We start from the raw sequence: 7,874 nt of genomic DNA, 5'->3' as shown, positions 1-7,874 counted from the left end.
ATATTGAAGGAGCACAGAGAGTGTAGTAGAATTTAGGTGATCCTACCAAATATGATCAAATTTGTCAGAAAAACACTCAGTTTTTGCTTCATATTCTGTATTTACTTGTATGTTTGCACATGTTGTTGAGTAATCCCTTTATCCATTTCCCAAATTATGGGTGGCTCAAGGCTTTTGCACAGTACCGTATAATATGCATAACAGCTCTTTAAACATAGACAAATGTAAGGTGCGTGTTACAAAATTAAAATGCAGACTAACCGAACACATGGCTGTTAAACAGATGCATAATTATGCTTGAAAGCCACTGACAGCGCGGCCCCTCTTTATGCGCTCAGGTGGAGCATTCCTCTGAGTGGAGGATTAAACAGAAGAAGCCGACTGCCCAAATGCGGTGTGACAAAAGGGAACAGCACAACCTGCGATGGAAGATATTTTAGAGGCTTTAATGGTGTTCTCAGCATGACACCGAGACATAGTCACGCAACGGCGGCGGGATCGTTTAAAATTTTATGCTGATAATACATATTTGAACAAAAATCAGAAAGACTGCACAGCTTTCCCGTCCCACCGCGATAATATGGAGTTAATAACATCACTGAATTTTTTAAAGTGTCGAAATCATTTTAAGTTGAAGCTGTTTTGTCAAAAAAAAAAAAGTAAATAAAATATATATATAATAAAAATTCATGTCTGTACTGTGGAGCATAAACGAGCTGCAAGAAACGCATTAAAAATGCAACCAAAACAAAGTGAGTGCTCCTTCTTGTTGCCTCGCTTGGTTGCAGCAGCGCGCGGAGCACATCTGGAGAGAAACAGGACATCCACTTTTTCGATGACAGGCCCCATAAGAGAAAGGGGGCGGGGTCAGGGCTGGTGTTGGATTTCACAGCCAGAGAACGTGACTGCCATGGTTGCTTCTGCGAACGTCGTTTCGAACTTGCTTGCTCTCTGAACGCCACTCGCCGACTTCTTACCCGCTGTTTGCCCGGTGGGGGTTAACTCACTCAGCGCTCGTGAGGGCCACCGTTTTTTGGAGATTTTGAGAAGTCGGCGGAAAACTTTCAAAAAAAAAGAAAAGAAAAGAAAAAAGAGAGTACAACCCGCGTTAGAAATACAGCGGCGCGACTGAACTTCCAGCAGCAGTCCGAGGCGAGCAGCAGCGGCAGGAGGAGGAGTCAACAGGTCCCAGGTATTACCATACACTTGTCATTGACAGCTAGACAACATTTGACAGCATGTGTCCAGCTCTCGGGTCTCCTTCGGGGGGTTAGCCAGGCACCGTAGTAACCTGTCCGCTTTACACCTGGAGGACTTTGAACGCGTCACGAGTCGGCACGGTCATTAAATGCACGGGTGTGACAGTTTTTTGTTTGTTTGTTTGTTTGTTTTAACGCCGTTCATTGTCAGAAGCGTACTGGACAGCCTGACCATAAAACTCCCTGTCAAGTTGGCGTTCTCATGGCCAATTAAGCAAAAAAATAAAAAATAAACCATAGGTGTGTTTAACCGAGCGACGTTATAGTGTGCGAATCCGACGCTTCTTAGGTCGGCTAGCATGTCAGAGCTAACGCGTCTTTGCCTAGGTGGAGGTTGGAAAGACACCGGGTCACATTTAAGTGCTGACAGCTTCCTTTACTTAATTAGCAGAGCCGTTTCGGTGTCCACCTAGCTTGGCTGTTGAGAAAGTGGGGATTTACGGATTAAAAGAGGAGGAGGGGAAAACCCTGTAATGTGTGTCTGGATGTCTCTGTTACCCTCTCAGAGAAAAGCTAGTGTTTTTGGCAGCGTCGGGACAGCGGAATGTGGGGAGATAGTATTTCATTTCACATGGTGCGTTATGCACATTTCGCTCACCATTGTTTGGCTGTGGGCTACTTCAGGCTGGAGGTAAACTTTGCTCCAGTGCATAATTAATACCGAGCCACTTCCTCGGTGTGCAGACTAGAGGCACCAGCCACTGCTTGCAATACTTTCAAGGTGCTCTGAAACTGAGCTGCATACCTGCTGACCCGAGAAGGGGGGGAAAAAGTACTGTAACAAAAACAGCCACATGCTTTTTTTCTGTTGCTTTTCTTTATAGCCTTAAGGTACATTGGCAAACTGACAGATATCTCCCCCAATTTGTTAACACTCTCGATTATCTGCTGTCAAGATAATGTGGCGATTTAAGGCGTCTGCATCACCTCAAATTAAATGTCAGGAGTCTTTAAGTATACCCTGCAGCATCAAAATCCTGCAGTGTTGTCTTGTAAAATGTTGTCTTATAAACCACAGATTACAGTGTTCTGTACCCTCTGTTGATAGCGGTACTTTGTAGAGATGTTTCCCTGTGTTTGAATGAACCCTCATTTCCTGTGTAGGATTTGTTGAGTGATTTATTTATTTAAGCTATGACTCTCTAGATCTTCTCTGCTGGCTGCAGAGCAGGGCAGACTGATTGTTTTCAGGGGGAAGCGATCGCAGGGTGGCACTGAAAGGAAAAAAGATACCCGACCTTTCCTGTGACAGTCTGTGACATTCAGAGCAAGATGCATTAGGGGAAGAGTCACTCACTGGGAAATCTGGGGTGTTTGAGGGTTTTCCCACCCTATCACCTCCCGTCTTGGTGTGATTCACAGTTAAATGCTGTGCCCTCACCACGGTTTGGCAAGGCTTGGCCTGAATACAAGATTATTCTTTCCTACCCAGTAAGCTGTCACTCTGATGAAAATTTTTGATAATAACCTTCAGACATTTTGCATAAAATTGTTGTGTTTGCTGTCTAGCCATCTTGTGGTACCTGATCTGATGTCACGCATGCTCATCATTGTGTTCTAAAAATACAGTTCCCGATAAGCTGCGGGGTTATATGAAAGGCATGATACTGGCACTCGCGAGCAGATCTCATAGTAGTGTTTTAATTGAGCGAGGTTCAGAGAAAGGGTTTCCTGCAGTCACACGCCATTTTCATGCTAGTAAGATTTTAAAGGTTGTTTTTTTTTGGTTTTTTTTTTTTTTTTGTTCTCAGAAGGTCTATTAAAGATCTAAAGACCTAGTCATACTGCCCACTGTCGCATTTGTTAGTAAAAAAAGTGACAGGAGTGGTTTCTGTGATGCAGTCAGAACTTCTGTGACAAGTGTTGGCGGAAAGCAGCGACTCTTCTCGTGTGAACCGTGCCAGTCAAAGGCCTCGTGTGCCCTAAATGTATCATCATGTCAGCAGAGGCAGTGGCACACTCAGTTTGCCACCTCACCTCCCCCACGCCCTCGGCGTGTCCCTCTGCTTCCTCTATAGTTTGTAGACTCAACTCAAACACTAGAAAGGGTTTTTTTGTCTCTCTCTCTCTCTTTTTGTTGTTGTTGGTTTGGCATGGCAGTGGTGAGTCAGTAGCTCCTTGCTCTATGAGTTTGGTTACATGTGATGACAGTTTTTCTCATCATACATGGAACTAGTGAATTCAGCAGATGATACGTGGTGAGTTATTAACGGTTGTTTGGATTGTTCTTGATGAGAGGAATTTATTTGAAGGTTTGTTTTAGTTTTTGGGGTTTTCTTTTTTTTTTTTGCACAATTCACACATTTATATACTAATATGTATATGTGGTGTAATATTATATCACTATAATAAGGCTTGTGTATTGAATTAATGCATTTTTAGTGACCTCCTTTTGGACTTAAGTATGTTTTTCTTTTCTTCTTTTACCGTTATAAGGATGGCGTCTGTCAGGTGCTTTGATTGTAGTAGTCTTGCTGGCCACAGTAGCCTGCTACCCTGTCGATGATGTGCCAGGCTGACTCACGAGGTTATGACTGTACAGTACGAAGTCAGCATGTGCTGACAGATGAACCAAGTTCACTGCAACTAGAGGTGTCACCCAGTGCTTTTTGAATGGTAAACACCTCTACCCCAGTCGCACCAACGCCCTGTCAGATTTTGATTGCTAGATGTTTTGTTAGTGAAAACCACACAGCAGAAATAAGAGTTCGACTTGCTGTAAATAGGAAAAACTGATGTGAAGATTGGGGTTTGTTTCTTTTTTTGTCTTTTATTTCTTAGAATCTATTTGGTGTGCACAGGTGTTTGACTACTGATGCTGCCGTAAAGAGTAGTAAGCAGCAAACATGCTTCTACAAATGGAGTCCAGTGGAACCGCACAGTGTGGCTTTACACTAATAAAACCAGCCTTGACCCAAATGAAACGGGCCCACGGTCTGTCAGAATAAGTAGAAATAAATTAGGATATTACTGTGGTTTTTCTGTGGTGCCCAATGACGTAGTCGTTGCCTTTGGGACTGGGGCGAGTGTGGGAAAAGCAGGAGAGAAGAAGGGTGGGAGGAGAGTGTAGCTGAAGCCGAGTGGGATTTTTTTTTTTTTTTTTTTGGAGGGGGAGTGGAGCCGCTGTGATGTGGGAGCTCCGCTCATGTTGGCCGGCGGCAGTTAGACAGGCCTGCTTTTGCATACTGATTCCAATTCTGTAGCTCTCCACATAGCAAACTAGCGTGCCTGGTGCTGCCAGTCACGTGAGGGTTAACTCCCCCTTCCTTTTTATGCTGCCTTCCTTTTATTCCTTTTTTTAATGGCTTTGATGGTATTAAATAATCTTTACGTGTCAGAGTGCACAGCTCCCAGTGTTCATGTTGGGAGAGCAAGAGAGCAATTAGGTCAGAGTGGTAGAATAACTTGGTATCATCTCAGTCTTAAAGCGGCAGGCTGCCTCGCTTCCATTTGTTCTTTATATTCACCTCAACCCTTCGGAGCAACATTTTCAAAGAGGTCCAAGGCCAGCTGGGTTATCAAAGCACTCAGAGAAAGAACTTTGTGTCTCTCTGTTGTATAGTCTCTTAATAAAACGTCCCAGAATGGATCATCGGTTGTTATTTTAGGTTCCTCGCTATGTTAATTTGCCTGAAGAATGAGGCCACGATTGTCTCCTTTTTTTCCTAATGAGGCTGAGCTAAAGACCCATATAACCTATTATCCAGGTTATTGATTTAGAATCTGTTTCGAGCTGCACATTGTTTTGATAGACCTTGAAACCATTGATGTTTTACTGCAGAATTGAAGCGCTGATCCCCTTCCCCACTTCAAGATCACATAAAATAATACTACACTGAGGGGGTTGTATTTATGGTTGACATGGCTTGACTGATCTTTGTTGTAAAGTTTCCCACAGCTTATTTTGCATGTTTGAGATTGCATTTCTACCAGCTGGCATGTGGATGTTTCTGGCCTGTGTCGTAGTGTTTCATTGCACTTGTCACAAAATTTCATACTATTTTCCACACTCATTTTGTACCTTGGCTTTTTGCAGAAGTGTCTCTGCCCAGTCGGACAGTCCCCCAGCGTGACGGCTGACATTTCCAGTGAAAGAGACCTATTGTTGCTTCTTAATCCCCCTCCACCCTCCTCTCCATAAAACAATGGTATCAATTGCTTCCACTGAGTACATCCACAGTTCTGAGTGAGAGACAGCCTGGCTGGGCCTGTTAGCTAGCCTGCCAACCGTCCTCCCAGGCAGCCCGGGCGACCTCTTCATTCCCAGCGATAGCTCGGTGTTTGAGCCCGCAGACTGCTCCTGCACTAATATTACCTCTGCATGTGAACTGGCTCTTGATTGCGACTGCACTGCCACCTTCTAAATGCACAAATAATAGCTCGGGTATATATTTATTTTCCCGCGGAGACGGCGGAGCAGACCGATGGCTTCGACACACCCCCGTCCCCCACCTTCTTAATGAACGGTCTTCATTCTATTTTCCTTCATTTTCCCGAGGACACTGCCATTAACTTTGACAGATGATATGTTCTTTTAGCGAAACGGTGATCCTGAACGCACCGTCACTGGAAATTGGATTTGCACACCCACCCCTTTTGCTCCTTGCGTTTTCTCCATCTCTCCTTTTTCTCTGCTTTTTCTTTCTCTCTCCGTCAGCACTGAGGGACATGCTGTTAATATTCCTTTTAGAGCTGCGCTGTACAGCTGAGCTGCCAAGTTAACCTTCTGCTGTCATGAGTCAGACAGCTAGCTAGATAGCCAGTGTCACTTACACAGATGTCTGACCGACCAATCTGTCCTTAAGTGCTTCTTGATAATATGCGTATTTCTCTGTGCCAAGTGTGAATGTGCAGTCAGTCATAGCATTCAGTTTTCATGTCCACTTTGCTGACACCGATGTAATTTGAATGTATTTGTTAGTTAAATATTTCCAAAAAGGTGTGTAAGAGAAAATGCAGATTTAGTCTCATCTTCTGCCTTGATTTGTTACACTGATATTTTAGTTCTTACTTGGAGGATAACGTTTGGCTGGTCTGCTCCCCATTTAAAAAAAACAAACAAACAAACGTCTCTCTAAGTGAGGCGGTTGACAGCTCCCGCGTCCTTCCCGAGAAGTAGCATTGGCTAATGTTAAACCACTGCACAAACCAAGGCATCTTCACACTGATTTTAGTGGAACAAATCCTCTCTATTGTGCCTCCTGTGTGGGCGTATGTGGCCGTCAACAGTGTATTACCCAGATGCCGTGGTTGCAGCTGCTTGCACATTAGCTCAAGTTGCTATAGGCCACATTTATCAGTGTGAGGAGAACAGAGCGGTGGTGAGATAATGGTCCTGAACAAGATGATACCGCGCTCGCTGCTGCTAGCACGAATAGGCAGCTCCTGTAAGTGGCTCGGCACATAGCATCGTTATCGTACTGCTCTGCTGTCTTGGCTTGTGCCCGCCGAGTCTGTGAAGCTAGTGAGCCGCTGCTACTTATTCTGTCTCCATGGTCTGTCATCTCAATGCAGCCAGCCCCGATGAAGAGCCATCACACCAAATCATCGTCGTGCTGGAACGTTGCAGCACAGAGCCCATTAGATGACAGGATTTCTGCGTTTGCAGCTGGAGAAGGTGATGGAAAGCCAGAAATACCCAAAAAGAATGTAGAAAAGAATTTTTAAAACCAATTACATTTACTTTTCTGTAGCTTTGTTGTGCCCCAATCAATTTTTCCAATAAAAACAGCAAAACAATGTTTATTTTGGCAGTTTAGACATGAACAAACTTGATGTACAGTACAACTAAAGGAGGTGTAGCAGAAATGCACCCTGTCTGTTAAACTAGGCTGTCAGGTTTGCAGATTTCTTTTTCTTTTTTTACCGAGGCACCATAACCTGTGGCCTGAAATGATACACTTTCAGCCAATGAGACTGCGAGACGCTATCGTTAACGGCGGATCCTTTTGATTGGTTTTGTACTTCATTTCATGTCAACATAATTCACTTTTTTTTTTTTGCTTTTTGTGTCGCAGTAATAATTCTGTAATATGGCGCACCACACAGCATATGGCTGCCATTTATGATCAACTGCCTCGGTAAGGAGGTGACTGGAATATGCAAATGGGAGCATGCTAATGGAATAGTAATGTAATGAAGTATGTTGTATATTGCCAGTAATGAGCTCTGGTTATTGAGTGTTGATGGCTTTTTCTCAGCCAGCCTTTGTTGTTACACAAGATGCAGTTTTGGGTTTTTTTGGTTTGTTGTTCAGGACAAAAACGCACATCATCACCCCAAAAAGCACAAACAAACACCCCCCCCACCCCACCAAAAGAATTTTGACAAACACAGCCGGACGTAATTACACATTACTATTTATTTATTTGTTTGTTTTTTATTGATTTGGCATTGTGTGAAAAGCATATTGATAAATATTTGGAGTACTTGCCCGCTGAAACTCTGAAACTAAATTGGGCAGAACTGAGACAGATGCGGTGCAGTAAATTAAACAAGCAATCTTCTCTGTTGGGTGACAGCACAATGGTGATTAGGGTTTCATGTGAGCTGCCCTACATTGTTTATGGCTGTGCTGTGGGCTGCCTGCAGTTGAATAGACCCACAGTCCATTGA

At 43.8% G+C, this 7,874-nt stretch overlaps 1 protein-coding gene across 1 annotated transcript in view; it reads left to right on the top strand.

The window, feature by feature from the left end:
- Nucleotides 1–884: 884 nt before the first annotated feature.
- Nucleotides 885–7,874, top strand: part of raraa (retinoic acid receptor, alpha a) — a 143,022-nt gene continuing 136,032 nt past the window's right edge. Inside the window, exon 1 of the mRNA XM_004562399.4 lies at nt 885–1,192. The gene's annotated coding sequence lies outside the window, so the exon portion shown is untranslated. The remainder of the gene's footprint in view (nt 1,193–7,874) is intronic.

The sequence above is a fragment of the Maylandia zebra genome, linkage group LG8 (assembly GCF_041146795.1).
Source record: "Maylandia zebra isolate NMK-2024a linkage group LG8, Mzebra_GT3a, whole genome shotgun sequence".
NCBI classification, from domain to species: Eukaryota; Metazoa; Chordata; class Actinopteri; order Cichliformes; family Cichlidae; genus Maylandia; species Maylandia zebra.
This window is presented reverse-complemented; position numbering and strand designations above follow the sequence as displayed.